This window comes from Hibiscus syriacus, unplaced genomic scaffold (genome assembly GCF_006381635.1).
Source record: "Hibiscus syriacus cultivar Baekdansim isolate YM2019G1 unplaced genomic scaffold, ASM638163v2 tig00111059_pilon, whole genome shotgun sequence".
Lineage (NCBI taxonomy): Eukaryota > Viridiplantae > Streptophyta > Magnoliopsida > Malvales > Malvaceae > Hibiscus > Hibiscus syriacus.
Window position 1 is genome coordinate 1900605 of NW_024062966.1, and position 20097 is coordinate 1920701.

General features: G+C 32.9%; 1 pseudogene; it reads left to right on the forward strand.

The window, feature by feature from the left end:
- The first annotated feature begins 13079 nt into the window (after positions 1–13079).
- LOC120151531 lies at positions 13080–14300 on the forward strand (annotated as a pseudogene).
- The last annotated feature ends 5797 nt before the right edge of the window (positions 14301–20097 follow it).

Below are 20097 nucleotides of genomic sequence, written 5' to 3' on the forward strand. Positions count from 1 at the left end.
GTGAAAAGTGATGAGCAGTTGAGTGTTTATTAGGGATTTGTTAAGATGAATATTGAGAGAAGATAAAAGAAATTGCAATAGATGAGAGTTAAAGCATACTTACAACTATTGGGTTTATATAACCCAAATCCATAACCAACTATTAACAAATCTAACTAATTAACTAATTACAATTGACTCAATCTTATACTCTAACATTCACCCTGCTTCTTCAAGTTCTTGATCTTCTTTGTAGTTGATTCTTGAATAAGAGATACAAACAAAGTGCTGCAATGAGCTGTTGGTTCCCAACCAAGAAATTGAAAAAGATGGTTCTTGATAAAGAAATACTTTCTCTTCATTCACCATTCTGTCTTTCTTTCTTCACTATTTCATCTACAGTTCCTTAAAAGATCTCTTCCTTTTACTTAGGTGATTCATCGAGAATCGAAAGTGTTATGCTTCCATTCGTTCTACTTTATTGACCTTTCTTTTCTTTCTCATTCTTTCATTTGAAACTTCTTCATGAATCAAAATTGTTCTTCTCACTTATTCGGACTTTCTTTTTGGTGGAAGCAAGGTGGTTAAACTACAAGCTCCATGGTGCAATCTGAAGCCTCTCTTGGGCAATAAAACACCGTATTTTGTCTGGTTAAGGAAGGCAAGGTTGTTAAACTCTTAACCCTCCCCAGATATTTTCTATCATGAACACTTGGCTGTGAAGCTTTCAAGTCTCATGTTACCTTGTGATAGAAGCAGTAGACCATGAAGAAACTAAAACAAAGAGTACTTGAGTAAACACACAAGTAATGAAAAACCATGAAATGAAAAACCCAAATCAATAACCAGCAGCAATCAATGAAACCAATTATTCAACAATGACCAGTGTGAAAGAACTTGGATCAGCAACTCAAGACTTTCAAAATGCCCCAATGGAAGATTAAAGCTCAAAATCAGCATCCAAATCTTCCCCTACCAACCGAGAATAGCATTCATACTCACCAAGAATCAAGCATCTCAATAACCAGGCCACAAACACCAACTAGGAAATTTTTATCACGACAAAAATTCAACCATTTAAATGCAACCTTGCACTAAACACCACCAAATCATGAATCCTCTTCTCTAAGATAAATTCTCAACAAGATCAACATAGAATCAACCAACTCATTGGAAACCTTACACATGACCAACAATAACTGAGTGCTTAATTCAACAATTGTTAGGCGCAGGATCGCAGGCTACCAACAATAACAGAAACTCATCATTCACCATTAACCAAAGAAGCATTGTACTCTAATATTCCAGGAACCAGATCCAAACAAAGAAGGACCAAAAACTGAAGCTATTGTTCAAACAGAACCTAATCTAATAAAGATCAACACCACCACCATTGTTAAACTTTCAGCACTAGTACGAACTGAGCCACCAGTATCCATTGAATCGCAACATGCAATCACGGGAGAAGAGGGGAAAAAATACTGGTGATGAAGCAACCGATAGTAGACAACAGTAATGAGAGTTCACACCACAACAGTAACGAGGAAGAACATGTGAAATATCACACGAAGATCAACCAACAAAACCAGTGCCGATAACAACCCAAACTATCACCAAATGTCAAATATTGAAGTAATTGTATATCTAAATCAGCAAATGATAAACCAAACAAAAGACGCACCAGCCAAGGATTCGCAAGAGCACATGTAGCAACTAGACAGAGAACAATGAAATAATCGAAGGGACTGTCGACTGGGAACCCAATTAAAAAAATGGAATGGCAACAGCGGAAGAAAGACGAAATCAGGATCTTTGGCGAATGATACCATGTGAGAAAGCAGCCATGGTGGCCAGATATGAAGAACAGTCGGTGATTGGAGTGTGTGAAAAGTGATGAGCAGTTGAGTGCTTATTAGGGATTTGTTAAGATGAATATTGAGAGAAGATAAAGGAAATTGCAATAGATGAGAGTTAAAGCCTACTTACAACTATTAGGTTTATATAACCCAAATCCATAACCAACTATTAACAAATCTAACTAATTAACTAATTACAATTGACTCAATCTTATACTCTAACATGATATGAATACTATTTGTGAGAGAAATCCAATGCGGTGATGATATAAACCTACCCATTTACTAACCCTAACCTACCCTAACTCTTGCTGCTGCTACAGAAATGGTGTAACCTATATGTTTAGAAACTACAGATTCTGGTTACCACTGCTTGCTTGTACAACCCTCTCCCTACTCGTATATTTGGTAATTTGATCCCTACTCGTATATTTGCATTGCCCCTTGGTACAGTCATTGTATTTATTCCCGGAGAAGCAGAGGACATTGATGGCAAATGGGTTAGAAACTACAGATTCTGGTAACCACTGCTTGCTTGTACAACCCACTCCCTTCCATTCTGCAGGATTTCACGGGCAATGCCTCTTTTGATTTATTGTTTTCATCAGATTCTGTACCATTTTATTTATTCAAAAAATTTAAAATTTTCAATTTTTAAATATTTATTGAATTATAAACATCTTCTTAGTAGTACATATCATATTTATCTAACGAGAGATGAGACGATAAAGAGTTTCACTAAAATTATAGTTTCCAATTTTAACATTATAAATGAAATAAAGTGAATTAGAAAAATGATTCCATGATTAGGGACGGTCATGTGTTCTACAGTTGATAGCTTTCGATTATGAAAAGAATTAATTCAGCTTCGATTAGAATTGATAGGTCAAATATTTTATCCAATTGAACTTTTCTAAACTTGAATCAAATCGAAAGATAGGTGAAAGAGTATTATACCCTATTCATATTCGGATTAGCTAAAGACCTATTCATCCATGACAATCCTACCTGTAGTAAACCTATGCAGTATCCAATATAAAAAAAAATTCACAATTAAAAAAAGTGGTGCCAATTAGTTAACTCCTAAAATATAGAAATTTCTAGGTAAATAAAAATTTAATTTAATTTTGAATAATAAATTTTTTCAGTCCATGGGCTATAGTGATGATCTTTATTTCATGTTTTGGCTGAGAGTTGATGGACTAAGAAAAAGGCCCATCTTCCACTTCAACAAGACATGCACAGCCTGTTCGGTGTTCGCCATAATTCATATGAGCACAAAGCGGTATGCTTCCGAATTTCGTCCCTCTTACAAAAAATGAGAGGTCGTACCAACAGTACTCCATGATCAAGGCCTACATTAAAGAAAAAAGACACTGATTAGTGGCAAATTCATAATTTTCTTTAGAGTGGACACACATGTAACATAAAATTTTCGTATACGGTAGACAACTAATAAAACATGTAACTAACAAAAGAAAATTCATATATCTTGATGGGCACGTATCTATCTTAGATTAAGGGTGAATCCGTCACTAACATTGACAAATCTTTGCTGTTGGAACATTCTGGGGAGCTAGAAGACTATTAGAGATTGTATCTTATTTGATTGATTCTTTCATCATACCATCACTTGATGGAAACATGTATTATCGTATCTTTATTGATGATTTTAGTATAAAGAGTTGTATTATGAATTCAAATATAACAAATATTCAATTTGATTTTTAAAAATATAGAATTATTGTAAATCTAGAAGAAAAAAATATTGTCGCGGCCGTCGTTCGGGTGAGCCCGGAATTTTGCTTCGACTTAAATAAAACACGTTAGAGTCGCCACCGATCATTTAAAAAATATTTAGGTTGATCGGACACCATCTTATCCGGTCTGCGTTTTACCAGAAATATGTCGGATTCGAGAGTCGGTTACAGTCAAGGAAGGATTAACACCCTTGAACTGCCCTTTCGGTACCATTTTAATTTGTCGGTTGTCTTAATTGTGAAAATTAAAATCAAAATTTAAAGACCCGATTCAAATTACTTACATTTGATCAATTGAAATTACCTCTAAAAAGTTAAAAACGTTAGATTATAAAATAAAAGAAATATCAAATAAAAATTAAATTTAAAAAAGAAAAAATAAATCAAAGAAGGAAATATTAAATTTAAAAAAAATGTTATATAAAAACTATTTTAAAAAATAAAATAAATGAAGAAAATATTAAATTTCAGAAAAGAAAAATAAAAAAATATAAAAAAATATTAAAAGAGACAATAAAAATAAAATAAAATAATAATAAATAGAAGGGAAATATAATAAAATAATAGTAGTAGTAAAGATAAAAAAGGGGTTTTTAAAAGTTATTTTTAAAATAAAATATAAGAATTAAATAAAAGAAAATAATTAAATAAATAATCTAAAGAGATTGAGATAAAGAGAAACTTATAGTGAAAGTAACCTCAGACTTCAACTTTGTCTAAAATTCCTCAGATCATCGAAACAGATCTTTGTTTCAAAATTCACGTCGGCTTACAATGACAATTCTTCGTTGCTGACTCAGATTATGTTGTTTTAACAATAACAGATTCCGATCTCAGTTTCCTTTTAGCAAACAATTTTGCTAAGTGTGTTCTTAGGAAGTCGAATGTGCTTCAATAAGCAAATCCTTCTTACAATTATCACGTTTGGAATTGAGCATTCGCTTTAGCCCTCAGCTTAAAAGAAAATTAGCTAAGCATGACCAATTTCATACTTAGCATATTTGGAAACGAAATTTAAAGGAAAATAAAGGAATATGCGAAAATATAGAGAAAACTAGAGAGAAAAAGAAGATTTTATTCTGAGATGTGTGAGTCCTCTCTAAGCTTACCCTGAGAGGGTATTTATAACCTTCAAATTCCTAAAACAAACTAAAGATAATTCATAAAATAATATCTTTTATCCTAATTAAAACACTTAAAATTATTTAAACTAAAATACCTAAAACAAAGATAAAATAAAATAATATTTAAAATAATATCTTAAATCCTAATTGAAATACTAATATCTATTTAAACTAAAATACAAAGATAAAATATAATATTAATATATATATACTAAATAAGCCCCGGACGAAAATAGGTGTCTACAGCTGCCCCTCTTTGTTCTTTTTTGTGTAACGAAAAATAGAATAAAGATAAAAGGACACAAATTTTCGTTCGGTAGTTGTGGATGACTTTTTCGTCGCAAAGTTGGGGCATTCTTGAAATGATATCCTTCTTCATGAAATCGGAATTTGAATCGGAATGTGGCTTCTTGTTGCCTCATCGTAGTCAACCTTGGTATTCTTCTCGGTTTAAAGACCTCGGTTTAAAAATTCAACCGGAAAGTAGTTCCTTGATGCTACCATAAGGTTGATATGTTATCGAGTTGAATGTAATCAAACTCGAATGTTTTTGTTGACAGATAACCCTTCTCGTCTTGAGCTATGTTGTAAATTCGGTTGGGAGATAGTTCCTTGTTGCTAAATCGCAGCCAACCTAGGTATTCTTCTTGACTTAAAGACCTTAGTTTAAACTTCAACCGGAAAGTAGTACCTTGTTGCTACCATGTGGTTGATATGCCTTCGAGCTGAATGGAATCGAACCGAAAGTTTTGTTGACAGATAACCCTTTTCGCCTTGTGTTATTCTGTAAATTCGGCCGGGAGATAATTCTTCGTTGCTAAATTGCAGCCAACCTAGGTATTCTTCTTGACTTAAAGACCACAGTTTAAAATTCAACCAGAAATTAGTTCCTCGTTGCTACCATGCGGTTGATATGCCTTCGAACTGAATGAAATCGAACTTGAAAGTTTTGTTGACAGATATCACTTTTCACCTTGAGCTATACTGTAAATTCGGCTGGGAGATAGTTCCTTGTTGCTAAATAGCAGCTAAACTAGGTCTTCTTCTTGACTTAAAGACCACGGTTTAAACTTCAACCAGAAAGTAGTTCCTGGTTGCTACCATGTGGTTGATATGCCTTCGAGCTGAATGGAATCAAACTCGAAAGTTTTTTTGATAGAAAGTCCTTCTCGCCTTGAGTTATGCTGTAAATGGTTCCTCTAAGTGAAAGATGGATCCCCTTCGCAGATCTAAGCCAGTCATATTTCTTTAGTTGACTCCCCTTCACGGGAAAACCAAGTGGTATTTTCTTCAGGTGGTTCCCCTTCACAAGTCTGAACCAGATGATATAATCTTTGGATGACTCCCCTTCTTGGGAAAGTCATGTGGTATATTCTTCAGGTGGTTCCCCTTTGCATGTCTGAACCAGGTGAGATTATCTTTAGATGACTCCCCTTCACGGGAATTTCATGTGGTATATTCTTCAGGTGGTTCCCCTTCGTGGGTCTGAACCAGGTGAGATTATCTTTGGATGACTCTCCTTCAGGGGAAAGTCATGTGAGATGTTCTTCGAGTGACTCTTCTTTGTGAGAAAGCCAAGTGAGGTAGTTTTTCAGTCGTGACCAAATAATGTTTTTTGCATAATTCCTTGTTTTTAGTGCAATTTCCAGAATCTGACGTCTGCATAGAAAATGAACAAATAAGCCACAAAAACCAATGATTAAGGAGTAATTTAAAAGCAAAATATTAACTAAATTAAGGATTTATCAAATTCCCCCTCACTTATTCAATGCTTGTCCTCAAGCATTCCTCAATTAACATATCAAAATCATAAGTTGTCATCTTCAATTTCAATTTATTCCTCAAACTTCCAATCGAACTATGTCCATAACATTTGCTGAATTCAAGTTACAAACAAGAAAAGACACAACTAAGAAAATTTAAAGTAAGCAAGACATCCCAATTAATTGCCAATTTCAATGAAACATGACTCAATACCTCACAAAGATTCACACATATCCGCTCAAAGTGTTTGGGGTGAATGAAATCGCTCAAACTGAAACTAACCAAAACATTACCATAGGCTTGAAATCTAATCAAGTCTCCACTATGAAAATAAACATAATGCAATAATCAAGGGGTCTTTAAACAAGGTGTAATGAGGATTAGGTTAGGGTTGGGAAAAGGCCAAAAATAAATGTTTAAAATACAGAAACAAGAGATTGAAATAATTAAGAACAATCCACGAATTAACATGAAGTGCAATGAAACAAGGAAAAAGAATAGATGAAAGACAATTGAAACGATCAATTTTCCTTCCTTTTTTTTGCTGTTCGAAACAGTGAACAATTTGTTCATTTTTTTCGATTTTTTGTTGTTTGAAACAGTGAACAATTTGTTCTTTTTTTCGATTTTTTAAACAACGATTTTTTTCGTAGAACAAGAGTGATACAAGATCTTAAGTCTCGATAAGGGCATGAAAAGAGAGGAATATAAAAAGAAAGGCTTCGGGTTTAATTATGAGGTATAAAACAAAGAAAGAGAAATAGGCTCAAACGTGGTTCACTAGTGGGTATGTAAACGAGTAGGCTTTTTGGGAAAAGTGGGTTTATCCTAGTGCCCTTATCACATTAAAACATTACGTTCAACATGTTATCTCGATATGCATTGTGATTACAAGTTCTAGAATATCTTAATTAGTCCGGCACACTCAAGTCAAACAATTGAAGAAAATGTATGCTCGTTAAGCTTAAATCTCACAAGAAAAGTTTATATGCATTGAGTCAAGTTCATCTCTATCGATAAAAGCATGAAATATCAATACTCAACAAAAATTCACCAGCTATACCAATCACCAATCATGCAAATTAAATTCGATCAAAACGTGATCACAATCCAAAAGGAAACAAGAGTATAAAGTGAAGTTCAAGACTGGAAACCAACGATCCCAACACATCAATATCAGAATAACTCAATTTCAAATAATCAAACAAGTCAAGGAAAAATTTGACGACATTCTTATCTTCCCCCCTCACTTAATCCGTTTTGTCCCAAAACGTATGTTGAATTCAAAAACAAAGAGAGGGAAAAGGAATACTCCCCAATCTAGTGGTGAAAAGGACCATTTCTCGATTATTTCACTTGTCATGGCTCCTTTTGATGTACCCTCAGACGCACAAATTTATGTTTCCTCCTGAGAAACTTCTTGGTAAAATCCCACTTCCTTGTTATTCATCAGCTTTTCCTTCACTAATTGGAAATTGGGTCCAAATTTAGATCCAAAATGATTTTCCTTGGTGATGATAGTTTTGGCCAGATTCTGAACGCATATTGTAGCTGTGATTAGCGTAATATTTGTCAGGCCCTCTAAACTACCCAAAGCCCCACTTGCCCTGTGGAAATCTGATGTAGGTGTTTGAGGTATCTTCAAGGCTGCATCTGCCCCATTTGTTCTTAAACCTACGGGTCAATCTCATATTACATCCATGGAAGCCCTTTTGCTTGGATTTCTTTTCCCCTCTTCTTGTGCCTTGTGTTCTTCATAGGAATTAACTGTATTAATCTCTGTTGAAGCAACGACTTCCGAGTATTAGACTTAAACTCTTTCTCTTCTACTATACACCTTTGAATTGCTTGCTCTAAAGGATCCTAGAATTTTCCCTCAAGGTTGCTAGAAACCATAACTAAACAATATGGGGTTCTATTATGGTTTATCCAATTAATCTGATTATAGGTCCACTTCTCATTCGGGGGCCACTATGGCTGGACATATCCCGGTGTAACCAATCCGGCTGCTAGCATTTTTTAATGTAATTTTTCAAGCGAAAAGTGGAAGGGAGGGAACTGAAAAACCTGCACTTTCCTTTTCTTCTCATCTAATCCCCATGACGAGAGGCTACTTAGTGATGGCTTTATAGATAGAACTTGATTGTCTTGACTTGATGATTGTAAAGGGTTAGAACATCTAATCATAAGAGATTGATCATTCTTAGCTTTCTTGATCAACATTTGGTCCTCTTCTATGCCTCTCCTCTTTGAGTAAAGCTTATCCCTCACAAGGGAAACTTTATCCCTCATTATCTCTTCATTCATTGTTGGTTTAGTGGAACCCTCTACAACCACATTTTATTTTTAGAGATGGTCTGAAATATTCGATTCCTTAACAGGTCATCGATCACTTACCACTGTCATTTCAGTTTCAACACTAGCATTCATAATTCCAGCCAAAACGGGATCCCCTAGTGGCTTCTCTCTATGGATCACATCATTCACCATGTCCATTTATTTGGTCATTTGTTCTCTTGATTCATTTTGAAACATTTTTACTTGATCGATCATCTCCTGTTGGGTCTTTATAAGTTGCTCTTGAATTTTCTCAATCCTACCAACACGTGCTAATATCTCATTCATCATTTTTGATCTTTCTATAGACATGCTCCAGGTAACATCAATTTGCTTTCAAAGCTTCTCTTTTATTTTTTTTCTTTTCGACAGTTACAAGTGTTCTTTGCTTCGATCTCTTTCTTCTTTGAACGAGTGTTATAATGATGTGTCCAATGCTTGAGGTGGAATGTCCAGTGTTTGTTCCTTTTTTAATGAGACATTTTCTGTTAGTTAATGTGAATGTAAAAAAATGAAGAAAAATAATAAATGCAAAATATGTATAAATGCATGATGCATGAAATGTTCAAGGCATTGATCCAAAAACACGTCTGTTATTATAAATAATCTTTATTGGGACAAAAGTGTTGTTTCTTAAAAGACAAAAACATCTTAAATGTATATTCTGACTAAGTCCTCTAGACCCTGAACATCTTCTAATAGGTTGACTAGTCTTCTTCTTTTATCTATCATTGGTTGGATACCTTGTCGGATCTCTCTGGCTTTTCTGGCTAAACTGTGCAAGTATCAAGGTGCTTTTTGTACTTGTTTCAAGAAGTCTTGAATGATTGCATCTCTGGCTTGCACTCTCTGCTGAGTTTGCTCCCTAACGAAAACTCCATTGGAGCCCTCCATTGTTAGGAACTATCTGAAGTTCATTTACTTGTTTTTTGAATTTGTCAACAACGACCTCCAATTTCAGCTATCGTTTTACCATCTTGTTCTAGTTGTCTTTGAATAGACTCTCCAGGTCAGTAATATTTTTCTCATATGCCTCTGCAACATTTTCAAACTCATTTTCGAAAAGTTGACTTTTGATGTGCTTGGTGTAAATCCCGGTCAATTCTAAGTCCTTCGTAATTTAGCAAAGCAGTATATTATTTGATTGTGGGTACCATGTCTTCTTGGTTAAATATGAAGCAGTTGTATCACAGATTCCAGAATTGTACTAGGGCTCTGATTAGGGGCTCATCTATCTTGACATAGAGTAGAAGTGCAATATCACCATACAGTTGGTAGAACCTCCTTTTCTGGTCACTTTTCCAACTATCCCAAATACTTCGTAGTTCTTAAACATCATTCTGATTTAGGCTGACAGAAGCATACTCAATCAGATCTGACACATAGTTTCCTTGCAGACTGTCTCCCTTTTTTTCTGAGTCTTTTCTGACCATAGTCGTACCTCAACATTTTTCACCTCTTGCATTACAAACCCTTTGTCCATTAATGCATATTATTTGTGTTTAAAGAACACGTTTTTATGGATAAACACCTCATTTAAATGATGTAAATGATAAAAAATAAAATAAAAGGAAAATGAAAAAAAGCTAGTGAGATAAAGATAATAATCAAAATGATAATGAAAATAAAAAGTCCTACCCCACATGCTATCTACCTCACATACTTATTATTCATACCCGGACATGATCTCTATCCTACATGTTAATTTTGAACAAGTCCTAACCACATATCTTTCTAGTTCGCATGCTTTGAACAGAAAGTAAAGTAGGGAATAACTCAAGACAGCTTAGGTTTTGAAATTAAGTTTTGGGGTGGGCTTTAATTCCTTGCAGTCTCCCGGTTTAAGTTCTAAAGAAGGGTACCCGAGTTCTTCTCGCTGGTGCCCCCTTGGGCTAGCCATACCCTCAGTTCTAAGCCCATTACAAGCTTATATGGACCAAGTTAAACTCAAGATGATACATTCCCTTATGTCTATACGGAGAATAAATTCACACGAAGACATAAGGTATATGAATCCCGAAGGTTACTTGTTAAGCCTATACGGAGAATAAATTTCCACGAAGGTGTCGCTTTCACCTCCACTTAAAAGGGCTTGGAGCTCGGGTTTAAAGCTTGAGATAAAAAAATTTAAAAATATGAGATCATTGAAAAAAAAGTCAGTACAACTATTTATTTGAAAAATAATAAAAGATAAATAATTAGAATCAAATAAATAAGTTAAAATTTAATTTTTTTATTTTCGCTTAAAAAAGACAACCGAAAATTAATTCTAGCCTAACTCACGTACCTGTCCCCAGTAGAGTCGCACACTGTTACGACCGTCTTTTGGGTAAGCCCAGAATTGGGCTTCGACTTAAATAAAAACACGTTAGAGTCGCCACCAATCATTTAAAAAATATTTAGGTAGATTGGACACCATCTTACCTGGTCTGCGTTTTACCATAAATATATCGGATTCGGGAGTCGGTTACAGTCAAGGAAGGATTAACACCCTTGAGCTGCCCTTTCGGTACAATTTTAATTTGTCGATTGTCTTAATAGCGAAAATTAAAATTAAAATTTAAAGAACCGATTTGAATTACTTACCTTTGATCAATTGAAATTACCTCTAAAAATTTGAAAACGTTAGATTATAAAATAAAAGAAATATCAAATAAAAATTAAATTAAAAAAGAAGAAAATATTAAATTAAAAAAATATTAAATTAAAAAATTCTTATATAAAAAATGTTTTAAAAATAAAATAAATGAAGAAAATATTAAATTTTAGAAAAGAAAAATAATAAAATATAAAAAATGTTAAAAGAGAAAATAAAAATAAAACAAAACAAAACAAAATAATAATAAATAAAAGGAAAATATAATAAAATAATAAATAATAGTAGTAAAGATAAAAAGGTTTTTAAAAGTTGTTTTTAAAATAAAAGATAAAAATAAAATATAATTAAATAATTAAATAAATAATCTAAAGAGAATCTTATAGTGAAATCAACCTCAAACTTCAGCTTTGCCTAAAATTCTTCAGATCATCGAAATAGATCTTTGCTTCAAAATTCACGTCGGCTTACAAGGGTAATTCTTCGCTAGCGACTCAGATTATGTTGTTTCAACAATAATTGATTCCAACCTCAGTTTTCACTTAGCAAACAATTTTGCTAAGTGTGTTCTTAGGAAGTCGAATGTGATTCAATAAGCAAATCCTTCTTACAATTCTCACGTTTGGAATTGAGCCTTCGCTTTAGCCCTCAACTTAAAAGAAAATTAGCTAAGCATGACCAATGTCATACTTAACATATTTGAAAACGAAATTTAACGGAAAATAAAGAATTATGAGAAAATAGAGAGAAAGCTAGAGAGAAAAAGAAGATTTTATTCTTAGAGGTGTGTCCTCTCTAGGCTTACCCTTATAGGGTATTTATAGCCTTCATATTCCTAAAAATAAGCTAAAGATAATTCCTAAAATAATATCTTTTATCATAATTAAAACACTTAAAACTATTTAAACTAAAATACCTAAAACAAAGATAAAATAAAATAATATTTAAAATAATATTCTAAATCTTAATTGAAATACTAATATATATTTAAACTAAATACAAAGATAAAATATAATATTGATATATAGACTAAATAAGCTCCGAACAAAAATAAGTGTCTATAAATACAAATAAAAACCTTCAAATATTTATTATTTAAACATATATCACTTATTGAGATATATGTATATAAAGCCAAGTCAAAGATTTACAATGTAAAAGTAGATTTTTACAATTAAATAATTATTTATTGTGTGATTTTGTATTCAAGTAAATCTTTTATTTATTGTGATTCTCTTGTCCTTGAGGCCCCATTTAGTTCACGGATTAAAACTTTCTTGGGAGGACCCCCGTTTAGATGATTATTATTCTCAAGTGAAGGGAAACATTGAATACCAATAATAGTTTTTTTTCCTGTTTTACTGGGAATGTTAGTCCCGCAACTCCCTTAGGAATTTGAACATTCCCTGTCCCTGTTTCCTAAAATACCCTTCTTTTCTTTTAGTTCTGGCCAACGCCTCCTCGATTTCCCTATTTTAGCTTCAGCGTTCTATTGTTATTAATATTTCAAGCTTTGTTCTTATAATTTGATTATGGTTTTGTTATGTTATGCTCGGGCTTCTATCTATTCAAAATTTTCTTTATTTCATTTGGCTCGGAAGTTATTAGCTGTATTTGGATCAATATGAAGAAAAATGGAATTATTTGATACTCTTTTTTGGTTATGTTATGGTTGCAGTTTCACTAGTACCAAGTTGTTGGAAGGGCTCACCCAACGGAGAGCGATGAACATCCCAAGATTTACAGGATGAAGCTTTGGGCCACCAATGAGGTTCGAGCCAAATCCAAGTTCTGGTTAGTGATTATTTTCATGGACATCTTTGTTTTTTATTTGATTTGGTATCCCATTTGAATGAAGCTTTAAACTTTTCTGACTTTTGGGTGTTGTTGAATATATTCATCAGGTACTTCCTGAGGAAGCTGAAGAAGGTTAAGAAGAGCAACGGTCAAGTCCTCGCCATCAATGAGGTATATTTGCCTTTTATAATTCACTCTGTATTAACTGATTTATTGTTGGGATATTGTGTTGAAAATTGAAATTTCATTAGGTAAATTACCCTTTTTATTTCGATTAATGTTCAAAACTATTTTGCTGGAATTGTTGATGTTTAGCTCGTGTTTGCGCAATTTACTTTGTAATTTTTGTTTGATAGGAGGGAACTTGTATAGAAAAGAAACATATGATCTTCAAGGTTTTCATGCCAAATTTATTTACACTTTTAAAAAGTTCATACATCTTTTTTTGGTCGATTGAGATTTCAATGAATGATTTATTTGGTCTCATAACTTTTGAGGGCTACATATGTAAGATTGAATTAAAAAAACAGTTCATCAAAATCAGTTTGAAACTTTTTATAACTAGATGCTTACAACTAGTTCTCAATATTTTACTTTGTTGTGATCTCCTAGCTCTGTACTGTGGAAACTTCATCAGGAAAAGAGAAGTTATTGTTAATGCTTGGTATACAAAGGAACATGATTTCAGATTCATTCTTTGATTTTCATTTGCAATGCTTGATATTTAAGTTAAATTCCTCTGCAGATTTTTTAGAAGAACCCGAGCAAGATCAAGAACTACGATATCTGGCTCCGCTATCAAAGTCGTACCGGTTATCACAACATGTACAAGGAATGTCGCGACACTACTTTGAATGGAGCTGTCGAACAGATGTACAATGAGATGGCTTCTCGTCGCAGGGTCAGGTTCCCCTGCATCAAGATTATCAAGATCGCAATCATCTCGGCTAAGCTATGCAAGAGGGACAACACCAAACAGTTCCACAACTCCAAAATCAAGTTCCCATTGGTGGTCAAGAAGGTGAGGCCACCTACCAGGAAGCTGAAGACAACCTACAAGGCGTCAAGGCCCAACTTGTTTATGTAGTGGAGTTAAGGTAATTGCAGTTCTACGATTTTTCGTAGTGAAGGTCTTATCGATTTGTTGACTAGTTATTGTTTTCGTTTGAGAAGCCTAGGATATCAGGAAGGTTGAACTTTGATCTTTGGGTTTCAATATCTTGTTTTGTTTAGTTATAACATCTAGTTTGCTATGTGATTATCGTTTTCTTTCCTTGGAATCACCTCCGAATGACTATCAATCAAACTTTTAGATAACATGGAGCAAATCTTCGATAATATCTTCTTTTTATAAGAAATGCTGGTTGAATTAAAATAGTTACTACTAGGACTTTGCAAAAAGATTTAATGTCATTATCTAGTTGAGGAATTGTCGAAAAGATGTTTTACTACATAGATTTAACCATAATGTTTAACAAAGATTTTGTAAGGTTAAGGGATTAACTTTTAGTGTTTGGGAAGTTGAGGGATGAAATTCACAACTAAGCCATACGTTGAGGAGTGAAATTCACAACTAAGCCATAAGCAAGAGGGATTAATCATCTTGTTGTTAAAGATTAAAAACAACTCATATTTATTTCTATGCAACGATTGAGTGTCCATTTAAACCACTTTGAATTTATTTTTTTATAATTTGAATTTAATATTATGAATTAAAAATATTAAAATAACCATAAAAGGATTTTAGTAGAATTATAAACATTGAGGTATAAGTCTTTAAGTATGTACATATGTTTGAGTTATTTTTTTAATAATATGATGTGATTATCATGTAATATTTATTTAAAATCTTTTTTAGTTATTAACAATGTACATGCACTTCATATATTTAGAATTTCACTTGTTAAAAAATATAGAACAATGACAATTTGGTAAAATATACATTCCAGTAATCTTTTATTCCTTCAACCAAACACTGTAATCTTACATTCCTGCCAAACCAACCAAACACAGTAATGTAACATTCCCAGTAATCATATTCCCTAGTAATCTTGTATTTCCACTGGTAATCTTACATTCCGTGAAACCAAACACACAAGGGTAAGTGCTTTGGCAATTAACTTTTATTTCATCTACAGTGATTTATTTTATATTTGAGTATAAATCAAATGCTTAAGTAAGGATTTAAAAAGTTAAGCATGGTAGAATAGAGTATTGTTATTTATAAAAATCTCTAGTTCAAACAGTTATATTTGTAGAATATGTACATTATTTTTGAATTAATCACTGATATCCGATCTATTGACGACTAATTCAGATCGGGTACTGTAGAGGCGAGGGCGACCCTCCCAACCTAGTTTGCTCCATTCGCAAATGTCAAGATTCAAACCTCTGACCTTACTTAAGGGACCTAATGCCTCATCCCACTGGACAATTGGTTGTTGGTAGGATGTGTACATTATTAATATTAACAAAATTACGATAAGATGCTACTTTAAAATTATTAAAGACTATTAAAAAAAATTTAAATACACAAAATAAAAAGTTAAGGAGTTATTTTATATTTTTAATTTTATTAATAAAATTAGTAGTAAGTTAACTTATGATATTAAATTTAATAAATATTTTTACAATATATTTTAGTATAATCATCAATATATAATTTATTGATCGACTAATTTAGATTGAGTATTACAGTAGTGAGGTTGACCTTCCCAACTCAATTTATTTCATTCGTAAAAAATATGTTTCAAACTCATGATTTTACTTGAAGAATTTAATAATTCATCCTACAACATTTTATAAATATTTTAACATAATTAATCTTGTGATATTCCCAAGGTGAAAAAATAGAATTTTTAATACAACAACCTCAATCTTTCAAATCTTAACAACAGTATTAATTAACGATATTTTTAACTAAATTCACAATCTTTCAATCAAACAATAACTTAATGTCTTAAATTTTAAAATGTAAAATATGTAGGTGAGATATTTTAAATATAATTTTTGAACATTTTGAAAATTATTAAACTAACATTAAATAAAATAAAATTTAAATTAATCAATTGATTTTAAATATTAAACCTATATATTTTATTTTTTATTTAAAAATGTTGACGTGTTAAATACTGAAACGGTCAAACATTTTGAAATTACATAAATATTTTATTCTTTAGTTTATTTATTTAAAATTACGTGTTTCAAAGAGTTGACATCTCTACGTACACTACCTGTATACATACTGGAATATACCCTGTATTTTCCCGAGAAAATAACAGAAAGATAATGTTTTTTTTTCCTTTCAAAATCTGACTCATAGTAGTATAAGAAAGATAAGCTCTTAGTCAAGGGTGTGGGGTTGAATGTGTCGAAACGATTTTTTTCTTAAAAGGTGAAAAATGTGAGATTTTGAAAACCACATCAATTTTTAACTTACTTTGTTCAATTGATTTTTTATTTAAAAACAAATGCGATTTAAAAGATCTCTCGTTCCGAAACATTTTGAATTTCCTTTACGATCGAAAAATACTGTTTGAAGAGTCGCCACCAATCTTTGATTAGGGTGTGATTGGGCACCCAAAAATGTTTTGTTATTTTAAATAAAAATTAATTTTAATTAAAACAACAAATTAAGGTATGCGTTACCAAAATCCAAGTTCGGGAGTCGGTTACGTGCGGGGAAGGATTAGCACCCCCACAACGCCCTAAAACGGTACCTAGTCGATTAATTAATATCTTTGCAATGAATTTTACAAATTCAAATTTATTTTGATTTTTGATCCTATAAAATAAAAATGTATATTTAAAAAATTCAAAAGCACTCAAATGAATTAAATTAAAATTACCAAGTCGTTTTAGAAAGATAAAGAATGTTCGATTATTTACAAATATCGAGACCAGATCTTAAAGATATAACAACCTTTTCTCGATATATTTAAATAAACGAACATTTCTTTTTCTCTCGTTCCCAAATTTTAGGTGACGAATCAAAAATTTTTTTGTTTCACTTTCGGGATACACTTTTATTTTAAAATCATTAAAAGCGGACCTCAAATCAGTTATGATTGCCCACTTAAAATAATTTTAAATTAAAAGGGTATTACCCTTAGTCCGATTATGTAATATGTCGAGTTATGCAAATGAGGTTACCATGCGAATCGTGCAAAAAAAATGTCATGTCAAAATTAATTAAACAAAATTAAAAATATCATACAACGTGACATACAAAAAAAATTATATATATATTTTAATTAAAAATCATAAACCATGCATATTAACATATTATGTACAAGTGTGACTCAAATATAAAAATAAAAACATGATATGTCAAACTACGAATTTTTTAGAAAAACATGTATATACATATTAAAAATGTGACTAAATTTAAATAAATGTAAAATTCAATCTATAAAATCAAAAGTAATCCAATGACCTAATTATAAAAATGCGCACAAACAAGGGACCTACACATGAATAACTAAAATTAAAACTGGAAAAACAGAAAAATTAGGACAAACATATGAGGTTAAATTCTAAAGTAGTCCTAAAGGTGACTAAGGTGTAAAACAAGCTTAAAATTTGAGGACTGGAAACCTGATTTCACCAAGAAATACAATGGCTAAAAATTAATTAATCCAAATGATATTATACAAAACCTAACTAAACCTAAACTAAAGTTTAATTTACCCTTTGGCCGCACAACTCTTCTTCTCTCACATCACGCAGCCATGGATTTCAAACATTACCTCCCAACGCCATCATCTCTGACATATCACTTTTGCTTTCTATTTTCTAATCCAATATTGCATTATCATCTATAATAGGGATTGGAACTGTCGGTAGCTGAGCTATAGCCTATAGTCAAACTCCTCTGCTACTCTTAATTGAAACCCTCAATACCCATGAGCCTTCAAAACTTCTTTGGCCACCGCTCAACAATGGCCCCTTTCTCCGATCACCCAAAACTTCTGTGACACCTAAACTACTTCCCTACTCCGGTGAAGACTCAATATAACAAGGTAAATGGATTTCTCTATTTTCTATTTTATTTCGAAATCATTCGACTCATTAAGACTAAACCCAATTTTTTACGACAATGAAATCCTAACGGCGACGAGAAGTCAACTAAACTCCACCGGATTTCCTATAACCCAAGTAATTCAACCCCAAAACCCTTTCTTCTTTACTAATATTTCATCCTTAAACGCACACAAAGGCACTGGAAAACAAAAATTGAAACAAATAAAAAATACCTCAATAAATTTGTATTGCTTCGAGAATAGTAGGGAAAATCTTTGTTACACTGCTCGCCCTTTCGAATACGGGAAATGGACTGCTGTTTACACTGCTTATGTTTGCCTTTTTGTTCTTTGACTGTTGAAGACGTTCCCTCCTTCCAACGAAAGCACGAAAGCTGCTACTGCAAAGACAGGTGAGGTTTCCTCCGAATTCTTCTTTTCCGTTTGAATCTCCTTCTAAATTCTTCTCTTTTTATTCGGAACCTTGCTATTACTGTCTGGGATTGTTTATGTTCGTTGATGATTTCTATTGGGATAATAGGTTTTTCATTTTTTTCATTTTGAATGGATGTAAAAACGAAAAAAAAACATACTTATGGAAGCATTGGGAAAAACAACTTAAAACTTCGAATTCTAGCCTTGTATTTTCCGTGTCAAAATGAGAACGATTACACTGTTTTTTGTTGCAATGAATCCCGTAAAAAAAAATGCAGTGCTCTCCCCTGTTCTGTGCTCTTCCTCCCTCTGGTTCCTCTCTGGTAGCCCCCCTAATGCTCTCGTTTTTTAGTGGTTAAATGTCCCACATTTCTGGTAGTTATTTCCCCACTATCTTTTTTTTCTGGTTTTTAACTCCCAAAAACTACTTTCATTTGCCCATGATATAGGCCCAGACAAATTAAGCATCTACAGCTGCCCCTCTTTGTTCATTGTCGTGTAACGAGAATAGAGCAAAGATCAACAAATGATCGAATTTGTTCGGTCATGAGAACTTCAAAAGATTAAACCACTCAATATTACGTCGGGATAAGTGAGACTTGAAAAATCTTCAAATGACGAGCCTGCTCCCTATTCCTTCAGGAAGTATAAGACTCGAACAATCTTCATAAAATGTGTATGCTCTCTATTCATTCAAAGAGTATAGAACTCGAACAATCTTCAACAAACGGGTCCGCTCTCTATTCCTTCAGAGAGTATAGATCTCGAACAATCTTCATAAAACGGGTCCGCTCTCTATTCCTTCAGAGAGTATAGAACTCGAACAATCTTCAATAGATGGGTCCGCTCCCTATCCGTTCAGGGAGTATAGAACTCGAACAATCTTCATAAAACGGGTCCGCTCCCTATCCGTTCAGGGAGTATAAGACTCTATCTTCAATAAACGTGTCTGCTCCCTATTCCTTCAGAGAGTATAGGACTCAAACAATCTTCAACGAACTTGTCCGCTCCCTATTCCTTCAGAGAGTATAGGACTCAATCTTCAACGAACTTGTCTGAAAGCCATTGGATATTTGAATCTGCTTTGACTCAATTTTCATCTGAACAACATTCTTGTCAAAATCTCAAGACCAGTTATCTTCATCTCGATGCTTCAAACTCTTCAATCTTCAACTATCATTGGGAAACCTGCAAATGCTTAAGTCATCATGCAATTATGAGTGTCATGATCCTATTCATGCCTAAATGTATGCAAATATGCAATTTGATACATTTTCTTCTTTGAAGGAACTCTATCTCCTTTGATCTCGATGGAACTCGGCTTCATCTTGGGCACAGAACGTTTGACCAGTTCACCCCAGTTGAAAATCTCAATTCCATATCTCTCGCCTTAACATGACCTGGGCTCCTTTCTTTCTTGAAAACCCG